Below are 23,997 nucleotides of genomic sequence, written 5' to 3'. Positions count from 1 at the left end.
CTCATAAAAGCCATCTGTGAAAAACCTACAGCCAATATCATACTAAATGGTCAAAAACTGAAATCCTTCACATTAAAATCAGGAACAAGACAAGGACATCAACTATCGCTACTCCTGTTCAATACAGTTTTGGAAACATTAAGCACAGCAATTCCATAAGAGAAAGAAATAAAAGGAATAAAGATAGGAAACAAAATAGCTAAATTGTCATTATTTGCATATGACATGATATTCTATATAGAAGACCCCCAAGAATATCACCAAAAGTCTGCTAGACTTAGTAACCAAATTCAGCAAAGTAGCTGCATACAAGGTCAACACACAAAAATCAATAGCTTCCTTGTACACAAACATTAGACTCACTGGAAAAGGAACTGGAGAAACAATTGCCATCACAATAGCATTCCAAAAAATGAAATAGCTAGGAATCAACCTATTGAAATAATTCAAAGACCTCTACTCTGAAAACTGAAGGATTCTGAAAAAAGAGACAAAGATGATATCAGAAAATCAAAATATATCTCTTGCTTCTGGGTAGGAAGAACCAATATAGTGAAAATGGGCCCTACTTCCAAAACTGCTACATAGATTCAATGCCATCCCAATAAAAATTCCAATAGCATACTTCACAGACTTTGAGAAAACAATCCAAACATTCATTTGGAACAAGAAGTGACCTAGAATAGCAAAAAACAATTGTAGGCAACAAAGACAAGGTAAGTGGTATCACACTCCCCAACCTGAAACTATATATGATAAAAGCAGCATGATACTGGCAGAGAAACAGACCCAAAGACCAGAGAAATAGACAAGAGGATGCAGAAACAACTCCAGACACATTCAGCCACCTCATCATTGACAAGTGAGCTAAACACCCTCACTGGAGCAAAGATAGCCTCTTGAATAAATAGTGCTGGCCCAATGATAAATATAAACTTATTGTATACCTAAAATGTACCAATAAAATAATTAAAGAAAATAAAATAAATGGTGCTGGAAATATTGGGTTTCAACTTGCCAAAGAATAACACTAGACCTATCTCTCTTACCATGCACTAAACTAAAATCAAAATAGATTAAAGATCTTAATATTAAAAGAAAAACACTAAACTGGCTGGAAGATAGGTTAGGTAGAACTCTTGAAGACATTGGCATAGGAAAACATTTCATTAATAAAACCTCAGTAGCACGTGAACTAGCACAAACAATCAACAGGTGGGATCTCTTCTCATTGAAAAGCTTCTGCACAGCAATAGAAACCCCAAACAACATGAAATGACAACCCACAATGTGGGAAAAAATTTTCACCAGCTGTTCCTCAGAGAAAGGTCTATTATCTAGAATATATAAAGAACTTCAAAAAATCAGACCTCCCAAATTTAAAGACCCAATTCAAAAATGGGCATAATGGACATGTGAAATGAACAGACATTTCTCAGGCAAAGAAGTAGAAATAGCAAATAAACATATTAAAAAGTATTCTACATCACTGGTCATTTGAGTGATGAGGGTGAACACAACACTGAGATTCCACCTCACCCCAGAAAGAGTGGCTGCGATCATGAAATCAACCAATACCAAATACTGATGGGGCTGTGGGGAAAAAAGGAACTCTTCTCTACTATTGGTGGAAGTGTAGACTGGTGCAACCACTGTGGAAATCAGTATGGAGCTATCTAAAAGAACTAGGATTAGAGGTTCCATTTGATCCAGCTATTCTCTTTCTGGGTAACTTCCCAAAAGAATTAAAAGTATCACACTACAGAAGTATATGTGCACCCATGTTCATAGCAGCACAGTTTGTAATAGCTAAAACTTGGAAACAGCTCAGTTGCCCATCAACTGGAGACTGGATAAAGAAAATATGTTTTTTTATGTATAAAATGGAGTACTGCTCAGCCAAAAAGAATGAGAAACTAGAGACATTTATAGCTAAATGGATGCACATTTAGGCCATACTCTTAAGAGAAATAAATATGACACACATGTGTAAATATTGAAATATAGTTTCTCTTTTGTGAGAAACTGAAAGTGTAAATAAAGATAAAAAATGTATCATGGAATAATGTGAAATAGGAAGAAAACATGCAAAGGGGAAGGGGAATTGGGAAGTATAGGGGAAAGGAAAGAAGGGAATGGTATTAACATGAGAAAATGAAAAAATGGAATCAAAGTCTTTGTAAATAGGGTTGGAGGGGTTGAAGGGAGGGCAGGAGAATGGGGAAAAATAAGTATCAAGATATATTAAGCAAAGGCATAAATCTACAATGTTGAATGTCATTATATTGAATACCTAAAATGTGCCAATAAAATTAATTTAAAAGAAAAAGGAAAATTAATATTGTACATGTTTTCAAAAACATTATTATTTGATTTATATATGGCTATTATTTTACACTCAGACCCTGTACAGTAATGAGTGGCTCTTTAAGGTGCTATTATTCATTGAAATCGTGAAGACCAAAAAATTAATATATTTTTCTTTAACTTTTATTTCATTCTAAAAATAGTTTTGCTGATATTTTAATTTGTGGTGAAAGCATTCGTATAATAAAAACTTGTTTAAAATTAGGTCAAAAGCTTTGACTTTGGGCCAGGCATTTGACTCAGTGGTTGCGCCACCTGCCTCACAGGAGCAAGGTCCTGAGTTCTATCCCCCGTACCAAAAAAAGAAAAAAGCTTTGACTTTGTAAAACTATCTAGTTTGGAAAACTCCACTGATCAATCTACCCTAGGTACTTATACCATATATTTTAAAATGATGTCTCTTTCACAAAAAAGATATATGTATAGATACACATATATGCATACAAAAATTTGGAGATTTTAGGTTTTTTTTTTTTTTTTGCTACCAGGGATATAACTCGGGTCCTTGAAGGGTTTTAGTTTTTAAAAAAAATAATTTATATATAAATTTGAGGCTATTTTTTGAGTAAATTTCAAGAAGGTCCACTTAAAAAAAGAACACACAGCTTCTAGAACTTTGCTTTTGCAAGTTATTATTCCTAATGTCTTTAGGATATTTTGGCCATATAACTATACTTCATAATGAATGTGTATTTCTCATTTTCATTTTCTTATGCAAAATTCAGCATTTATTGGATAATAACTACATGGAAGGAGATCGATATCAGAACCATAATTGCACACAAAATAGAAAAAAGATAGAAATTACGAATGACCAAATGATAACTTGAAAGGCATATGGAGAGAATTTAAAATTAGATTAAAAATATATATATACATTAATTTAAATATTTATATGTGGATATATGTATATACATAAAAATATATATAGACACACAACATAGGGACATATATTTGACCAAGTTCTTGTGGCTACGTATGTATTATATGTGTATAATTTTAAGTAACATTAATATGTATTTTAAATATGAAATATGGATCATTTATGTAATGAAGTTTTAGACTACATGACTACATCTTTTTTTTTTTTTTTTTTTTGGTACCAGGGATAGAACTCAGGTCCTTGCACTTGCGAGGCAGGTGGAAGAACCACTGAGCTAAATCCCCAGCTACATGACTATATCTTGCTGTACAACATTTTATGCAGCATATTGTTGGATGTTGCTTCTTGACCCATTCTGCCAGTGCATTTCTTTTGATTGGTGAATTGAGACCATTAACATTGATGGTTATAACTGAAACATATTGACTTATCATTGCCATGACTTTTTCTTTTTGTTGGGTTCTCCTCCTTTACATGTAATTTCTTGTTGTGCCAGATGGGTTCATTCTGCTCTGCTTCCTGGGGGTGTGATCCTCAATGTCTGTTCCTAGGATATTGTGTAAAATTCTTTGGAGTGCTGGTTTGGTATTCACGAAGTTCCTAAGGGGCTCTTTGTCATGAAAGTATCTTATTTCTCCATCCATTTTGAAAGACAGTTTTGCAGGGTACATCAATCTGGGTTGGAGGCTGTTTTCTTTTAGGGCTTGGAATATGTCACTCCAAGCTCTTCTTGCCTTGATGGTTTGTGTTGAGAAGTCTGCTGTGATTCTGATGGGCTTTCCTTTGTATGTGATTTGTTTCTTTTCTCTAACTGCTTGTAGAAATTTGTTCTTCTGTTGAGTTTCTGGAATCTTAACAATTATATGCCTATGTGTAGATTTTTTTTGATTAAGGCTATTTGGGGTCCTATATGCCTCACTTATCTGTATGTCAAGTTCTTTTCCTCTGCTTGGGAAGTTTTCTGCCATTACTTCTGCAAAGAGTTTTTTTATGTCATCTGCACTCTCTCCTGTTTCTTCACTGACTCCGATCAGTCTTATGTTATTCTTCTTTGCATTATCTAGCAGCTGCTGGATTGATTTCTCATGTTCCCTTATAATTTTGAAACAATTTTTCTTTTCCTGGTCATTAATTGTAATCTTATCTTCTATATCTGAAATTCTGTCCTCACATGGGCTCATTCTGCTGTGTAGACTTTCAATGGAGTTTTTCATGTCCTGGAAATCTATTTGCATGTGTTTTATGGATTCCATTTATTTCCTCTGTTGGGATTCCATCATGTTCCTCAGCTCCTCTCTAGATTTATTAATCATGTCTTGCTCTAGGAGCACAATTTCTCCTGTTATCTGAGAAATTATTTCTGATTTCATTTTTTCCAGATCCCCTTTTGTTGCCGGTTCAGTGGGTCCAGGTGGTTGAGTATCAGAGCATTCCATCTCATTTCCCTTTGGGGTTGCTGTAGGTGATCTGGAAGTCTGGTTTTGAGACTTATTGACGTGTTTTCTCATTTTGACTGGGGGGGCAGGGGGGTGCTGTTGGTGCCCACGTGGCTCACCTCCTCTGAACTGGGAGAGGTGGGCCAGGGGCTGGGAGCAGTGGTAGGGATGGTGGCCCGAAAGCCCCTTCCTCTGGGTCGGGATCGGGGGGATGTTTGATGGCCTGGAAGCCCCTTCCTCTGGACCAAGAGCAGTGGGTCGGTGGTTTAGAAGCCCCTACCTCTGGGCAGGAATTCTTTAAATGCTGAGAACTTGATTAGCTCCAGTACAGTGGTCTGGTGGTCCAGTGTCCTCTGTGTCTTTGTAGTGTGGAACCAGGTGGCTATACAGAGAAGAGGCCAAAGGAGCGGGCGGGGGGGGCGTCCAGTGGGTTGCTGCCAGGGCACGGGCTGATTTGGTGTTTTCAGCATGACTGGCGACCTCAGGACCGCATCCGCAGACCTGCCTGTCTGCAGTGGGCTGATTCGGTGTTTTCACAGTGACTGGCGACCTCGGGACCTCATCCGCAGACCTGCCTCCTGTACAACATTTTAAATTGATCTGTATCTCTCAAAGAAATTAGGAAGAGAAATTTGTTTGTTATGTTTGACTTTGTAAGTGGGTTATCTTTTAATTTTTTAATTTTTTTCTTTCTTTTACATTAATTTTATTGGCACATTTTCGGTATACATTATAATGACATTCAATGTTGCAGAAGTTTTAGAAATATTGATATGTTAATTATACTGTCTGGTCTTTACTCCAAACATACTTAATGCTTCTTTTCATGCTATGTGATGTCAAATTTGTTTGCATATATTTATTTGTCATTTGTCCTTCATCTGAGAAGTGTCTATTCATTTCAGATGTCCACTTTTGGATTGAGTCTTTGAATTTGGAGTCCAATTTTTATAATTTGCATCTATATCACCTATATGTATCCATATGTATATCTACCCTATTGACTCTTTTTTTCTGGATAAAACTGACAAATAAATATCTTTCATCTAATTTTTTTCTACCAATGACCAATAGGCAGAGACTATGATCCTCATCTGTTAGAGGAATTATGGCACATGGCACAATTATATTAAGTGATTTACTTCAGTTTAACATCTGACTGTAAGCACATCAGAGACTAGAAACAGTCTGTACTCTTTCTGAAAGTTGTATTATTTATATTGAAGAGCAGATCTTATACATGAGACTTTCTTTTTGTCAATATTTGGAAACTAAGAAAGGTAACATAAGCAATTTTTAAGGGCATGATCTCAGAAAAGCCACATAGACATGACATTGACTTTTTAGCAGTGTGACATTTCTGAAACTCTGTTCGCTTATCTATAAAACAAATATAATGAATTCCTACCTCATAAAGTTCTTATGGGAGTTAAATCATATAATAGGCATAAAGTACTTAGCACATTTCCTGACATGTAGGAAGCACTTTTGAAGCTTTTTCTGTTACTACTGTGTAACTATGTTAACATATCTTTTCTTTTCTTTTCTTTTTCTTTTTTTTTGGTACCGGGGATTGAACTCAGGACCTTGTGCTTGAGAGGCAGGCTGTGGCACCACTGAGCAAAATCCCCAGCCCTTAACATATCTTTTCAATTACAAGAATTGCCTATTCTAACTTCAGAGTAGGCACTAACTTTGTTGCAAGGCCATATATAAGTGCTAGCTGTCCTTTCATTATATACCACTATTGAGTTGTGTCTTTCTATGAAAAAGAGGAGAGTTTTCCTTATTGTGCTCTCCCATCATTTCATCCTCCACTGCTGAAGAATGCCATTTTTGTGATCACAGAGATTACACAAGTGCATGGAAAACCCTGATGTCTAGGATTCTTTGAGAGTTACAGTATTAGAACCACTAAAGTATCTCAAGCATTAAAAAGGATGCCTTTAAATTGGCTAGTGGCTCACTCTCACTCATAACTGCATCAGGTATTTTTTGAAACTGTAGGAATAAATAGCTACTGCATAAATCACAGTTTCTATTTTGGCTGGGAAATGAAACTATTAAAATCTAAATTGGATTTGTAGATATTGGCATTAAAGTTGGCATTAACTTTGTAAACATACTGGATTTAAAACCTGAAAATAAGTGATGCTTCGCATGACATCAGCATTCTTTTTCCTTGCAATACATTAAAATGAGAGGGATGGACACATTAGCCATCATCACCAACACTGAAAAGTTTACAGTGCACTTTTAAAAACTGTATGCAAACATATGAAAACATTCAATTATAGTTTATTCAATTAATATTAGTTTCTAATTTATAAAGTTTTTAATACTCAAGCGTAAGAAATAAGAATTAAAATATTCAAAGGCACAGTGTGCTGACACCCAGCAGAATTTTACAGCTTTTTAAATACTCATGTAATTTAAAAATAATAGGCTTAAAATAGTACAAACACCAAAACTAACAGTTTTGCTAAATTACATGTTTGTTATGTATTATCAATTAGTATTATCCTCTCAAAGATGTTAATTATGCTTTAATTTTTACTGGAGTAAATTGCAGGATGATAGAAATGAAGAAGAGGTGGCTGCCCAGCTGACAGCATATGTAGTATTTTTCCCTCCAGAATGATTTGCTCTTGTAAATACTGAAAACATTATTTCCTTTGGACATAGGTGAATTTCAAACCATATTTGTCACATATGGAAAAAAATACCTTTCTAGAAAACTCATTACATTTGTATTTAATAAAGATACACCCAATAATTAGAAATAATAAAATGTTTTCAGTATGTATGCAATTTTGGATAGCTTTGAAGTCCTTAGACATACTCTATAGTCTTATTTAAGGTATTATGCTGCAACATGAAGAAATCATTCCACTTCAGGAGTGTAGTTGATTTATCCCATGGGTTATTCAGCATCTGGGTTACAAAAAGTGGATGAATTATACTTTTTTGGTGGTAGTGAAATATATCTCACAGATAAGGAGAAAACATACAGCTTATGAAGTAATCAGTGATACCTACAAAATCATTTTTGTCATTTGTCAAGAAAATCTATGCCCTAAATTGCATAATACAGCACACATTCATTGACAAAAGGCATATAAATTCAAAGTACAGTAATAATAATACCAATTTCAATATTTTCTATTATTCTACAATTAAAATATTTGTATGTGCCTCATAACAACCTAAGATATAAGCAGGGTAAGCATGACTATCTATATCTTACAGATGTGAAAAATATTCCTTGGATAATATAAATAACATCAGAGTTATACTTAACTGATTATTATTTAGGACCCAGTCCATTCTTGTTCAATAGTATAATAATTCCATAACAAATTCAGAAGCAAGAAGTACCATGATATGTCAAAGTTAAAATAGCAGCTAGCATAACTACTTCCCACTGTCTTGCTCCCTTCCCATCCATAATTTATAGTTAGAATAATATATTTCCTCATTTATTTCATAAAACATATATTACTAATACTACTCCTGAAAAAAAATCTGTAGAAAGTTCCCCTATGTTATATTATTTCCATCATTATATTCTTATCAAATGATTTTATAATAAATTGAATTAGCCACTTAAACTACATAGAATAAAACAAAATGTATTTACCTAATAAGAGGGTAGCCACAATTCATATATCATTGTTGTTGTTGTTACTGTTGCTATTATTATTATAAACTGATTTTTAAATTATTTTTATTGTATCAAGACAGCCTTGGGTGATATCATCACATCATTCTACATACTAATTGACACTCATGAAAGTAGTGACAAACCTAAATAAAATGTTGAAACTATTGTGTTAACTTCTTAATGTTTATAAAACTCTTACAAAATGAACACACACCAGCTTTTTTTTAAATGGTAGAGTAGAAAAATGATAAACTTGAGTCATTTGTAGGAAAATGGATGCACCTTGAGACCATAATATTAAGAGAAGTAACTCAAACACACAGGCTTAAACACTGCATGGCTTCTCTTATATGAAAAACTCAATATATAGAGAGTATAAAATAAAAGACAGATAATAGGAAAAAATAGAAAGAAAAAACGGGTATTGTAATCCAGTGTGGACAATGTATCTAAAAGTATATCTTGTCTTAGTACTATTGTTTTACATGTTTTATGTGTTCTTTGGCCTACTAGTCTGGTTTTCAATCTGTATACATAATAATTTACTTTATAAGGTCTCATAAGATAAATGAATCTGATGCTGGGAAAATAAAAGGGGGTTGAGAAGAAAGGAATTGAAATTGTTATATATATGTACAAATCCTCATCGCTTCTTGACCTTTTGGCTAAGATCAAGTATACATACAAATCCTCTACAGTGAATGTAATCATTATATACTGCAAAAATGTATTGATAGAAGTAAAAAAAAATTAGAACTGTAAAATGAAGGGGAAAAAGTATTAAAATATTTGGGCTACAAATCAAATGCTTTTTATATACAAGTATAGTCATTAAAAATAAGACAAAAAATTTAAAAACACCAGCTATCTGAAGTTTCTACATTAGATTCATTTGAAAAATAAAATATTACAACACATACAAGGTCAAAAAAGAAAAAAAGAAACTGTTCTGATTAGTCAGCCACTGAATGAAGTGATTCCCCTTCACTACTCAGACATGTATTACAGATTTTGTTCTTTCCACTTTTCCATATATCATTCATACTTGGCAAATACAGTTTAAAAACATCATTTAACTCATGGTCAAGGAAAGCTGTTTGCCACCAAAGAGCCCTAAGTAGCCTGGAAATAGGAATCAGTAGTTTACCAGCCTTTATAACTGATTTGTGAAGTGACACATATCTAATTCATTTGACTTCTAAACTTACATATTGATCTACTAAATTTTCCTACTACCTGGAAATGTCTAAACTCATTTGCTTATATAGTATTGAAATTTTACATATATATATATTTTCTTTTTGAAATAAACTCTTTCCAAAATGTGTCTTTTGATTCATACTTGATTGAATATTATAATGTGTAACAACTGATGTATATTTAGTCATTAAAATGTACTACATAAATAACAATAAGTATCATTATACTGAGAACATTTTTGTTTTGCCATGGGAGTTTCAATGCTGTTAAACTGCTACTATATATGAATATAGAAGTTGGTAAAGTCTATTATATATAAACATTTTAACAATCATTGGATTAGATTAGATCACATTAGTTTTAGATTTTATGTGTAACAAATCTTGCTATAAATTTAACAAAGGCATTTCTCAACAAACTATAGCACATTTTGCTCTATATGCAGCTATATTTAAGCATACCATGTATTTCATAGCATGAAATATATTGTTAGTTATACATTTTTAAATGTTAAAAGTTTCTGATTAAAGCAATTCAAAGTATGTTGCATTTTAATCTTTTCTAAGAAGAGCCCCATCCCTGCTTCTTTCATTAATTGTGCTGCCTGGGGTATTTTGCAATAATGCCAGCACCTGATACAGTGAAAAGAAACACATCATTAAATATATCAAAGTGCTTCACATTGTGACAGTATTGAGAAAAACTGAGATATATTAAATGCTAGTTTTAAACTATATTAGGGTGAGGATCACTAGTTGATGCAATGCTTTACACTTTTTACACCCAATTTAGCTTTACGAGTGTCTTTATAAGAGTTCTGAAATGATGCGCCCATCTATGCATTATATGCCACTTTATTTTAAAGCCAGAGAAGTGTTGAGTTAGATGTTATTGACTATGAAAAGAAGAGGGTCAATCAACTTTTAAAATTAATTTCTATACCTATTAAATCCCAAAAGACATTCATAGAACAATTTGTTTGAATAAAGATTAGCTAGTTTAATAACCAGGACAACTGTATTGTATACCTTTCAAAAAAAGGACACTTTAGTGACAAGCATTAAATTAGGGAGGCCATAAAATAAGCATAGATCAAGAATAGCCCTCAAAAATGAATCACCCTAGTTATGACACATATAGATACTCCTAAAATTAAATTGACTAGGAATCAGAAAGCACTTGGAAACAGGCTTGCAATAGTTGAGAAATTCAGGGTTCTATGACCTGGAAAAAGCACACGCAGATATTTTCTACTGTACACAAGACAAAAAAATGCTTTATTTAAGTCATCATAAAAACATCATATATTGAGGCAGAAGGGAAATATCAACAAAAATAGAAATTGCTGACTCCCTGAGATATATATATATATTATAATTGCTTGTATAAAAGTCTTGGCATCTAATATAAGGTCTTTCTAGTGCAAAATGTAATCTACAAGAGAAAAACAAAGTTCTAAAGTAATTAGGTGTAAAACTTGATAGGAAATCTCCTTGGTTATATTTAACTATGCTAGAAATCCTCAAGTGACAGATATCACTCTAACACCTTGTCATAAAATTGCTTATCAACTCAGTTGACTATCTCTAATCAGTTCCCTAAATTAGTCATAGAACAATAGTCAAGAACATGGAGCAAAACATTGTGAACAAGGTACAAATTTCCACTGATGAATGTCATTATATTGTATACCTAAAATGCACCAATAAAAGGATATACAGTTTAAAAAAACAGCAATATTCTGTATGAGTTAGACATGCTGTAACACTTCAATGATGCCTTTAAATAATGTTTTTAAGCTGGTCCAAACTTCTGTAGCAATCAAAAGTAAACTGTCATGGGACCAAGGACTACGAACATCATGTCTTAGCAATTGTGATATTAGATTTATTGGAGGGTAAAGCATGTCATTTTCGCATCAACTCATAGGAGAAAAAAATCAATCTCTATGAAGTTAATCTAATAATGGACTGGAAAGTAGTGATTACCGTTTCATGTACACTAGCTATTTGTAGCATTAGTTGGCCTAATTCTTTCCAGCCTTGCTTGTCAGAGCTTTGGGATTGGCAAGTGTTTATCTAGAAATCTATTGGGAAATAGCAAGAAATGGTTTAGTGATGACCAGGTCTAGTGATGAATAAATCTGTCTCTTCCCATTGAGAGGATGCCAAAACTATGGCTCTTTTTTCACCCTTTCACTTTTAAAAAGCTTGCTCCAAGAATTGCATTTCCCATGCAAAAGAAACCTTTAGGAATTAAGTTTAGCAGGTACACAATAACTGGATCTGTTTTCTGCATAATACCCAGTATTTTCTGCAACAGTGGTCTAAGATTTAGTTAGTTTTTGTTTTATGTATGTTACTGGGAAAGGAAAATATAGCCTTTGTATTGAGCTACAATCACAGTCCTTTTTTATTTTTATTTTGAGAGAAGATCTTGCTAAGTTACTAAATTCTTGGAACAGAGGTTGAACTTGCAGTCCTGCCTCAGCTTCCCAGAGTGCTATAATTACAGTTGTGCATCAAGACAATGACTTAGTTTTTAAGTTGCAGAACCCAAACACTTGATGAAGGTATTTACAATTTATTTCCTCATGGGGCATTTTCTTCTTGTCATTTTGAAAAAGTGAAAGCAACCACTCTTAATCACATCACAGATTACCTTTTTTTTCAACACATAAAATTCTTTAGGTGCAGGATATTTCTCCCTAGTAAGGCTAATAGCATTGGATTGTCTCAACCTGAGGACAGCACAGGGACATCACAACATGTTCGAATATGAAGAAGAAAATTAAGGGACCATTTATTTATTTATTTATTTAGTCTTGAGTTTCAGGATTTTTTTTTTCTTAAATTCTTTTATTGGTACATTTTAGGTATACAATATGTTTACATTTATCATTGGGTGCTTGTACCTGTACATGATGTATCTTAGTTCTTTTTTCCCCATTACCTGTGCACCCTTCACCCCTCCAGCCTTCCCATTTACATAGACTTTGTTTCCATTTCTTTTTCTTTTCTCATAATTTTTCCTTTCCATTCTTTCCTTTCCCCATGTCCTCCCACCACCCCTACACCTTTGGAACTTTTCCTATTTCAAAGTAACAATTATTAGTTACTAAACCTTTTAATCCTTATTTACACTCGCAGTTTCTCACACTAGAAAACTATTCAGTATTTACACATGTGTGTCCTATTTATTTTACTTAAGTGTATGGTCTCAATATGCATCCATTTAGCTATAAATGACTCTAGTTTCTCATTCTTTATGGCTGAGCAGTACTCCATTTTATTAAAAAAACACATCTTCTTTATCCAGTTTCCAGTTGATGGGCAATTGGGCTGTTTCTTAGCTTTACCTATTACAAACTGTGCAGCTATAAACATGAGTGCACACATATCTCTGTGGCATGATTCTTTTAATTCTTTTGGAAAAATACCCAGCAGGAGAATAGATGGGTCAAATGGGACCTCCAGCCCTAGTTCTTTGAGGTATCTCCACAGTGATTTCCACAGTGGTTTCTCTACACACTCCCACCAGCATTTCTTATTGGTTGATTTCTTGATAGCAGCCACTCTTTCTGCAGTGAGGTGGAATCTCAGTGTTGTTTTAATCTGCATGTCTCGAATGACCAGTGATGTTGAACATTTTTTCATATGTTTATTTGCTGCTTTTACTTCTTTGTCTGAGAAATGTCTGTTCATTTCAGATGCCCATTTTTAAACTGCCTCTTTGAATTTGGGGGGTCTGATATTTTTGAGTTCTTTATATATTCTAGATAGTAGTCTTTGTCTGAGTTACAGCTGCTAAAATTTTTTTTCCCACATTGTAGGCTGTCTGTTAGCTCTGTTAGTGGTTTCTCTTGCAGTGCAGAAGCTTTTTAATAAGATGAAATGCCAGTTGATTCTTTCTGCTAGTTCCCATGCTACTGAGGTTTTGTTCATAAAGTGTTTTCCTATGCCAATATCTTCAAGAGTTCTACCAAACTTCTCTACCAGAAAGTTTAGTGTTTCTTAATATTTATATCTTTAATCCACTTCAATCTTATTTTAGTGCATGGTGATAGATATGGGTCTAGTTTTAATCTCTGGCAGGTTGAAATCCAGTTTTTCCAACACCATTTATTAAATAGGCTATCTTTCCTCCAATGAGGGTGGTTGGCTCCTTTGTCAAAGATGAGGTGGCTGAGTATGTCTGAAGTTGTTTCTGCATCTTCTAATCTATTCCACTGATCCTCAGGTCTATTTCTTTGCCAGTGCCATGTTGTTTTTATCATAGTAGCTTTGTAGTATAGCTTCAAGTTGGGGATTGTGATACCCGCAGCCATGTCGCTGTTGCCCAGAATTGCTTTAGCTATTCTAGGTCTCTTCTGGTTCCAAATGAATTTTTGGATTGTTTTCTGTAGTTCTGTGAAGTATATTGTTGGAATTTCAATAGACATTGCAGTAAATCTGTATAGCAGTTTTGGAAGCTTGGCCATTTTCACTATATTGGTTCTTCCTACCAAGAACAAGGGATATCTTTCCATTTTCTTATATCCTCCTTTATCTCCTTTTTTAGGGTGCTGTAGATTTCAGTGTAGAGGTCTTTTGCTTCCTTTCTTAGATTGATTCCTAGATATTTCACTTTTTTGGGTGCTATTGTAAAAGGAATTTTTTCCCTATATTCTCTTTCAGTGAGTTTCCTATTTGTGTATAAGAAGGCCATTATTTTTTGAATGTTGACCTTATGTCCATCCAGCTACTCTACTGAATCTGTAAATAAGGTCTAGAAGACATTTGACAGAGATTTTGGGGTCTTCTGTGTAAAGTATCATATCATCAGCAAATAATGACAGTTTCACTTCTTCCTTTCCTATCTTTATTCCTTTTATGTCCTTCTGTTTTCTAATTGCTGTGGCTAATGTTTCCAGAACTATATTGAACAGGAGTGGTGATAGTGGGAATCTTTGTCTTGTTCCTGATTTTAGTGTGAAAGTTTTCTGTTTTGACCATTTAGTATGATGTTGGCTGTTGGTTTTTCATACATAGCCTTAATCAGGTTGAGATAAAGCCCTTCTATTGCAATTTTCTGTAGCATTTTTATCATGAATGGGTGTTGGATTTTGTCAAATGCCTTTTCTGCATCTATTGAGATGATCACATGGTTTTGTCCTTGACTCTGTTAATACAGTGTATTACATTTACTGATTTATGGATGTCAAACCATCCTTGCATCCCTGGGATAAATCCAACCTGGTCAGGGTATATGATCTTCTTGATGACCCTCTGTATTCTGTTTTCCAGTATCTTGTTGAGGAGGATATTTTGCATCTATGTTCATTAGAGAGATTGGCCTGTAGTTCTCTTTTTGTGTTGGGTCTTTCCCTGGGTTTGGAATCAAAGTCACACTTGCTTTCAGGGATGAGTTACGAAGCCTTGCTTCCCTTTCAATTTCCTTGATGAGTTTAAAGAGCAATGACATTAATTCTTCTTCAAATGTCTTTTAGAATTCAGCAGTGAAGCCATCAGGACCTCGGCTTTTCTTTGTTGGTAAATATTTTATTACATTTTCAATTTCACTCATTGTAATTGGAGTGTTTAGAATTTCTATATCTTCTTCATTTAACTTTGGCAATTCATATGTATCTAGGCATCTGTCCATTTCTTCTGTGTTTTCCATTTTATTAGAGTACAGGTTCTTGAAGTAGGTATTGATGATCCTGTGGGTCTCTGCTGGGTCTGTTGTGACTGGACCTTTTTCATTCTTAATGGCATGGATTTGAGCCTTTTCTTTCCTTTTTTTTTTTTTTTGATAAGGTTGGCTAAAGGTTTATTGATTTTATTTATTCTTTCAAAAAACCAACTCTTTGATTCAGTAAATTTTTGTATCATTCTCTTAGTCTCCATTGCATTGATTTCTACTCTGATATTTATAATTTCCTCTCTTGTGCGAGTTTTGGGTTTGGTATTCTCTTCTTTTTCTAGGAGTTTGAGGTTCTGCATTAGGTTATTCATCTGAGTTCTCTCTGTTTTCCTAATATGGGTATTCATTGCTATGAATTTTCCATGTAGAACTGCTTTCACTGTGTCCCATAGATTCCTGTATGTTGTGCTGGCATTGTCATTTACTTGTAGAAACTGTCTAAATTCTTCTTTAATTTCCTCTTTGACCCATTGGTTGTTCAGGAGGGTGTTATTCAATTTCCATGTGTTTGTGGGATTTTTGCAGTTTCTCATGTTATTGACCTCCAATTTTATTGCAATATGGTCTGATAATATACAGGGGGTAATTTCAGTTCTTTTACACTGACTTAGATATGTCCTATCAGCTAGCATGTGGTCTCTTTTGGAAAATGACCCATGTGTTGCTGAAAAGAATGTGTATTCTGATTTTGTGTGGTGGAACACTCTGTGAACATCTATTAAGTCCATTTGTTCAATAGCTTGGTTCATCTCTTGAATTTTGTTGTTAATTTTTTGTCTAGATGACCTGTCTATTTGTGATAGTGTGGTATTGAGGTCCCCCACTACAATTGTATTAGTGCTTATTTGGTTTTTCATGTCCACTAATATTTGTTTTGTATAGTTGGGGGCATTCATGTTTGGTGCATATATATTTAGGATTGTCATCTCTTCCTCTTGGATTGTTCCCTTCACAAGGATGTAATGACCATCTTTGTCTCTCTTAATTAGTTTTGGTTTGAAATCTACTTTGTCTGAAAATAAGATTGCTACCCCTGATTTTTTCTGGGTTACTGTCATGTGGAGAGCCAATATCCATCCTTTTACTTTCAGTCTATAAATTTCTTTTTGAGTTAGATGTGTTTCTTATATACAGCATATTGCTGGATTTTGCTTCTTAATCCATTCTGTCAGTCTACTTCTTTTGATTGATGAATTGAGGCCATTAATATTGATAGTTATAATTGATAGATATTGGCTCATCCTTGTCATGATGTTTTACTATTGTTGGCTCTTATTTCTTTTTCTCCCTTTCCCTTTAGTTTCTTACCTTGTCTGGTGGCTTCCCTCTGTTGAGCCTCATGGAGTTGTGACATTCATTGCCTTTTTCTAGGATATTGCTTAGAACTGTTTGGAGTGCTGGTTTGGTGTTCATGGTATTTCTCAGGTGTTCTTTGTCATGGAAGATTCTAATTTCCCCATCGATTTTGAAAGATAATTTTGCAGGATACAACAGTTTAGGTTGGAAGTTATTTTCTTCTACGGCTTGAAATACTTCACTCCAGGCTCTCCTGGAGTTGAGGGTTTGTGTTGAGAAGTCTGCCGTGATTTTGATGGGCTTTCCTTTACAGGTGATTTGTTTCTTTTCTCTAACTGTCTGTAGGATTTTGTTCTTCTGTTGGGTTTCTGGGATCTTGACTATTATATGTCAACTGTAGATTTTTTTGATCCTGGCTGGGTGGAGTTCTATATGCCTCACTTAACTGTGTGTCCAATTCTCCACCTCTGTCTGGGAAGTTTTGTACTATTACTTCTGTGAATAGTTTTTTTATGTCTATTGTACTTTCTCCTCTTTTTTGTGGACTCCTATAAGTCTTACGTTATTCTTCTTTGCTTCATCTACCAGCTGCTGAATTGATTTCTCATGGTCCCTTACTATTTTTAAGAGATCTCTGTTTTCATGGTCCTTCAGCACAATCCTGTCTTCCATATCTGACATTCTATCTTCACATTCTCTTAATCTGCTCTGCATGCTTTCAATGGAGCTTTTAATCTCCTGAATATCTGTTTGAATCTGTTTCATGGTTTCCATTTCTTTCTTATGCTGGGCATTCCTGGCTTCCAGCATGTTTCTGAGCTCATCTTTTTTTATCAGTTTCTGTTCTGGAGTCTCTAATCATGTCTTTCACTCTGCTCACCATCTCTGTAGTTATCTGGGAGATTATTTCTCCTTTGAATTTTTCTAGAGCCTCATTCATCTGTTTTGATACTTCCTGTGCTATCACTTCAAGGTGTCCAGGTGGTTGGTTATCAGACTTTTGCACCTCATTTCCCCCAGAAATTGCCTTTTGTGGGGTGGAAGTCTGGGTTTGTGACTTGCTTAAATGCTTTCTCATTTTTGTTTTTGGTACTGTCCTTGGTTTAGTTCCTGAGTTGATATTTTGAAGTTGCTTATTGTATGTATCTTTGTTGATGCATTTAGAACCCTTATGGAATGATTGCTTCTCAGAGGTGTCTACCAGATATAGCTGGTCATTAGGTTTTGAGTCTCTAATGGCTCTGAGGCTGTCTCATTTTCATTATACCAGGATGGACAGCTGATTACATCAATCACAACAGCTTAGCCCAAGTGATACAATCAGCAACACCACAGCATCAAATACATCATTAGAGAATGACAATTTGTGGTAGTTATTAATCTATCACCTTTAAAAATGAAGGGCCTCCTTCAGGGTATGTGTCTGCTGTCACAATAGACAGCGAGGCCAGCAGTGTGCATTTATAAGTCAATGAGTCTCAGTAAGCTAGTCCCAGACCCATGAGATTCAGGCAGATTTCTGGCTACAAGTCCCAAGTTGAGCTCCCTGTCCACCTGCAGGATTGCACTCTGCAAGTTTCTATTGCAGGTTTCAGCTGCCTTCCCCCTGAAGAATATCCAGGTTCCAATGGGAGCTGATGATCCCTCCAACTTACCAAGCACAGTGGTCTGGTGTGCCTTTATTGCAGAGATTCTCTTCACTTTTCCAGTGGGCTTGTTTTCATCATGGAGCCTGAGAGAGGCCCTCTCAGTGTTGTTCACTTCTGCAGCTCAGAACAATGGCTTTTATGTCCCCTTGTGCCTCCCATCTTGGTCCCAAGCCTGTCCTGGTGGCAAGCTGGTGGAGCAAGCGGGAGGAACCGGGCCCCAGTCAGGCTGCAACCACTGGGCCCCACTCAGCCCTGCTTGGCTTTGCCCGGCCCCGCTTGGCCAAGCTGTGGCTGGTGGGCATGCCTGGTGGGGGGAGGGGGTCCTCCTTACCCTGTCTTGGTCCCAAGCCTGTCCTGGACACAAGCCTGTCTTGGTCCCAAGCCTGTCCTGGTCGCAAGGTGGTGGAGCAAGCTGGAGGAAACAGGTACCATTTATTTTGTAATGATTAAATTTTATTTATTTTTTAAGTCATTAATTTTATTGGTACATTTTAAGTATACAATATGTTGACATTCATTATCGAGAATTTGTATTTTCACATAATATAGCTTGGTTCTTATTTTTTCCCCCTTCCCCTGCCCTCCCTTCAACTCCTCCGCCCATCCTTATTTACAATGACTTTGTTTCCATTTTTTTCCTTTTCTCATATTTATTTCTTTCCCTTCTTTCCTTTCTCCTTCCCCTCCTACTTCCCCTTCACCTTTAGACCTTGTCTTCCTATTTCACATTATCTATTATACATTTTGATCATTATTTACACTTTCAGTTTCTCATGCCATAGAAACTATTCAATATTTACACACGTGTGTCCCATTTATTTCTCTTAAGAGTATGGCCAAAATGTCTACGCATTTGACTTTAAATGTGTCTAGTTTCTCATTCTTTATAGCTGAGAAGTACTCCATTTTATATGAAAATTTTCTTTATCCAGTCTCCAGTTGATAGGCAATTGGACTGTATTCAAATTTTAACTCTTACAAACTGTACTGCAATGAACATAGGACAAAATATGTTGCTGTGGTATGATTCTTTTAATTCTTTGGGGAAGATACCCAGAAGGGGAATAGCTGGGTCAAATGGGACCTCTAATCCTAGTTTCTTGAGGCTTCTCCATACTGATTTCCACAGTGATTGCATCAGTTTAAACTCTCACCAACAGTAGAAAAGGGTTCCCCTTTTCCCAGAGCCCCACCAGTAATTGTTATTGGTTGATTTCTTGATACCAGCCATTCTTTCTGGAGTGAGGTGCAATCTCAGTGTTATTTTTATTTGCATCTCTCAAATGGCCAGTGATGTTGAACATTTTTTCATATGTCTTTTTGCTATTTCTGTTTCTTTGGCTGAGAAGCATCTGTTATTTCAGACACCCAGTTTTGGATTGGGTCTTTCAATTTAGGAGGTATGATTTTTTAAGTTCTTTATATATTCTAGATAGTAGAGCTTTGTCTGAGGAACAGCTGTAAAAATTTTCTCTCACGTTGTGGATTGTCTCTTCACTGTGTGGCTGGCTTCTCCTGCTGGGCAGAAGATTTTGAATAAGAACAGATCCCACTTGTTGATTCTTTGTGCTAGTTCATGTGCAGCTGAGATTTTATTCATGAAATCTTTTCCTATTCCAATGTCCTCAAGAGTTCTACCCAACCGTTTTTACAGCCAGTTTAGTGTATCTGTTTTAATATATAGATCTTTAATCCACTTTGATGTTAATTTAGTGCATGATGAGAGATATAGGTCTAGATTTAATCTTTGGCAAGTTGAAACCCAATTTTTCAACACCGTTTATTAAAGAGGCTATCTTTCCTCCAGTGAAGGTGTTTGGCTCCTTTGTCAAAGATGAGGTGGCTGAGTGTGTCTGGAGTTGTTTCTGCATCCTCTTGTCTGTTTCACTGTTCCTCGGGTCTGTTTCTTTGCCAGTATCATGCTGTGTCATACTTTCAAGTTCAGGATTGTGATATCCCTTACCTTGTCTTTGTTGCCTAGAATTGCTTCTGCTATTCTCTTCTTGTTCCAAATGAATTTTTGGATTGTTTTCTCAAGTTCTGTGAAGTATGCTGTTGGCATTTCAGTTGGGATGGCATTGAATCTATATAGCAGTTTTGGAAGTATGGCCATTTTCACTATATGGTTCTTCCTACCTAGGAGCAATGGATGTCTTTCCATTTTCTGATATCCTCTTCAACCTCATTTTTCAGGGTGCTACAGTTTTCAGAGTAGAGGTCTTTGATTTCTTTTGTTTGGTTGATTCCTAGGTACTTCATTTTTTTGGATGCTATTGTGAAGGGAGTTGTTTCCCCAGTTCCTCTCTCAGTGAGTCTGTTGTTTATGTACAGAAATGCTATTGATTTTTGTGTGTTGACCTTGTATCCAGCTACTCTATTGAATTTGGTTATTAAGTCTAAAAGACTTTTGGTGGAGGACTTGGGGTCTTCTATGTAGAGTATCCTGTCATCTGCAAATAATCACAATTTAACTTCTTAATTTCCTATCTTTATTCCTTTTATTTCTTTTTATTGTCTAATTGCTGTAGCTAATGTTTCTAAAAACTATATTGAACAGAAGTGGTGATAATTGACATCCTTGTCTCGTTCTTGATTTAGCATGAAGGATTTCTGTTTTTGACCATTTCATATGATATTGGCTGTTGGCTCTTCATAGATGGCTTTTGTCAGGTTGAGATAGAGACCTTCTATTCCAATTTTCTGTAGGGTTTTTATTATGAAATGGTGTTGAATTTTGTCAAACACATTTTCTGCATCTATTGAGGTGATCATATCGTTTTTGTCCTTGGCTCTATTAATATAATGTATTACATTTATTGATTTGTGTATGTTTAACCATGCCTGCATCACTGGGAAAAATCCCATTTGGTCAGGGTGTATGATCTTCTTGATGATCTTTTGCATTCTGTTTGCCACTATCTTATTGAGGATTTTAGCATCTATGTTCTCTAGGCAGATTGGCTTATAATTCCCTTTTCTAGTTGAGTTTTTTTCTGCTTTGGGGATCAAGGGGGTGCTTGTTTTCAGGAATGAATTCAGGAGTATGGCTTCCCTTTCAATTTCATTGAAGATTTTAAACAGTAGCATCAATAGTTCCTCTCTAAATGTCATGTAGAATTCAGGAGTGAAGCTATCAGGACCCAGTCTTTACTTAGTTAGTAAGTTTTTAATTACATTTTCAATTTCGTTGATTGATATTAGGTTGTTTAGAATTTTTAGGTCTTCTTCATTCAACTTTGGTAATTCATATGTATCTAGGAATCTGTCCATTTTTTCTGTGTTTTCCATCTTACTGGAATATAGGTTCTCAAAGTAGGTATTGATAATCCTCTCGATTTCTACTGTGTCCATTGTTATTTCACCCCTTTCATTCCTAAGTGCATGGAGTTGGGCCTTTTCTTTCCTTATTTTAAATAAGGTAGGCTAATGGTTTATCAATTTTGTTTATTCTTTCAAAGAATCAACTCTTTGCTTCATTGTGCTTCATTGATTTTTTGTGGTATTTTTGTATCATTCTCTTAGTCTCCATTGCATTGATTTCTGCTCTCATCTTTATAAGTTCCTTTCTTATGAAGTTTTGGGTTTGTTCTGCTCTTTTTTTTTCTAGAAGCTTGAGGTTCAGCATCAGGTTCTTTATTTGAGCTTGCTCTGTTTTCCTAATATGAGTATTCACTGCTATGAATTTCTCTCATAAGATTGCTTTCATTGGGTCCCATAGATCCTGATAAGTTGTATTGGCATTGTCATTTAATTATAGAAACTGTCTGATTTCTTGTTTAATTTCCTTTGTGACACATTGGTTGTTCAGAAGTGTGTTGTTTGATTTCAACGTGTTTATGAAATTCTTCCAGTTTGTTTTGCTATTGAACTCCAATACATTGCAGTATGGTCTGAAAATATATAGGGGATAACTTCAATTACTTTGCACTTGTTTAAACGTGTTTTATGAGCTTTGTGGTCTGTTTTGGAGAATGACCTGTGTGCCACCAAAAAGAATGTGTATTCTGATTTTATGGAGTGTCACACTCTGTAAATATCTGTTAAGACCATTTGTTCAAGAGTTTGATTGAGTTCTAGTATTTTGTTTTTTATTTTCTGTGTAGTTGATTTATCTATTTGTGACAGTGGGGTATTGATGTCCCCCACTACTATTGTACTAGTGCTTATTTTATTTTTCTTGTCCAATAGTATTTGTTTGATATAGTTGGATTACGATTTTCATGTCTTCCTCTTGGATTTTTCCCTTTACAATGATGTAGTGTCATTCTTTGTCCCTCTTAATCAGTATTGGTTTGAAATCCATTTGATGTGCAAATAGGATAGTTACTCTTGCTTTTTTTCAGGTTCCTTTTGCATGGAGTATTGTTTTCCACCCTTTAACTTTCAGTCTATGAGTTTCTTTTTTAATTAAGTGTGTTTCTTGTATGCAACATATTGTTAGATCTTGCTTCTTGACCCATTCTGCCAGTCTATTTCTTTTGTTTGGTGAATTGAGACCATTAACATCGATGGTTATAACTGTATTGACTTATCCTTGTCATGACTTTTTCTTTTTGTTGGATTCTTCCCCTTTTCATTTAATTTCTTTTTATGCCTGATGGGTTTATTGTGCTGGGCTTCCTGGAGTTGTGAATCTCATTGTCTTTTTCTAGGGTATTGTTTAAAAATTTTTGGAGCTCTGACTTGGTATTCATGAAGTTCCTCAGGTGTTCTTTGTCATGAAAGTATCTTATTTCTCCATCAATTTTTTTTTTTGTACCGGGGATTGAACTCGGATCCTTGTGCTTGCCAGGCAGGCATCTCCATCAATTTTGAAAGATAGTTTTGCAGGGTACATCAAACTGGGTTGGAGTTTTTTTTTTTTTTTTAGTGCTTGAAATACTTCACTCCTGGTTCTTCTTGACTTGAGGGTATTATATGCCTAGGTGTAGTTTTACTTTATCATGGCTAGAGTCTTATATGCCTCATTTATCTGTATGCCAAATTCTTTTCCCCTCCTTCAGATGTTTTCTGCCATTATGTCTTTGAAAAGTTTTTTATGTCATTTGCACTATCTCAGGACTCCAATCATTCTTGTGTTATTCTTCTTTGCATCATCTAGCCACTGCTGGATTGATTACTTGTGGTCCCTTATTATTTTTCAGACATTTTTCTTTTCCCAGTCACTAATTGCAATCCTGTCTTTTATATCTGTAATTTTGTCCTCACATTGGCTCATTCTGCTGCATAAACTTTCAATGGAGTTTTTAATCCCCTGGAAATCTGTTTGCATCTGTTTTACATATTCCATTTGTTTCCTATGTTGGGATTTCATCATGTTCCTTAGCTCCTCTATTTTTTTTATCTGTGTCTGTTCTAGATTTATTAATCCTGTCTTACACTATGGGCACAATCTCTATTGTTATCTAAGAAATAATTTCCAATTTTTTTTTCCAGATCCTCTTCTTTTTTTTTTCCTTAAATTCTTTTATTGGAACATTTTAGGTAAACAATACATTTACATTTATCATTCAGTGCTTGTACCTGCATATGATGTATCTTGGTTCTTATTTTTTTCCCATTACCTGTGCACCCTTCACCCCCTCCACCCTTCCCTATTTACGTAGACTTTGTTTCCATTTTTTTTCTTTTCTCATAATTTTTCCTTTCCCTCCTTTCCTTTCCCCTTCCCCTCCCACCACCCCTACCCCTTTGGATCTTTTCTTCCTATTTCAAATTATCAATTATTCATTTTAATCATGTTAATTCTTATTTACACTTTCCGTTTCTCACACTAGAGAAACTATTCAGTATTTACACATGTGTGTCCTATTTATT

At 35.0% G+C, this 23,997-nt stretch overlaps 1 protein-coding gene across 1 annotated transcript in view; it reads right to left on the bottom strand.

Annotated features, from left to right (window-relative positions):
* Dach2 (dachshund family transcription factor 2) overlaps nt 1–23,997 on the bottom strand; it is a 764,989-nt gene that overhangs the window by 331,613 nt on the left and 409,379 nt on the right. The window lies entirely within an intron of this gene.

This window comes from Heterocephalus glaber, unplaced genomic scaffold, assembly GCF_053883595.1.
Source record: "Heterocephalus glaber isolate CG9 unplaced genomic scaffold, H.glaber_assembly_v1.0 deba00001613, whole genome shotgun sequence".
NCBI lineage: Eukaryota > Metazoa > Chordata > Mammalia > Rodentia > Bathyergidae > Heterocephalus > Heterocephalus glaber.
This window is presented reverse-complemented; position numbering and strand designations above follow the sequence as displayed.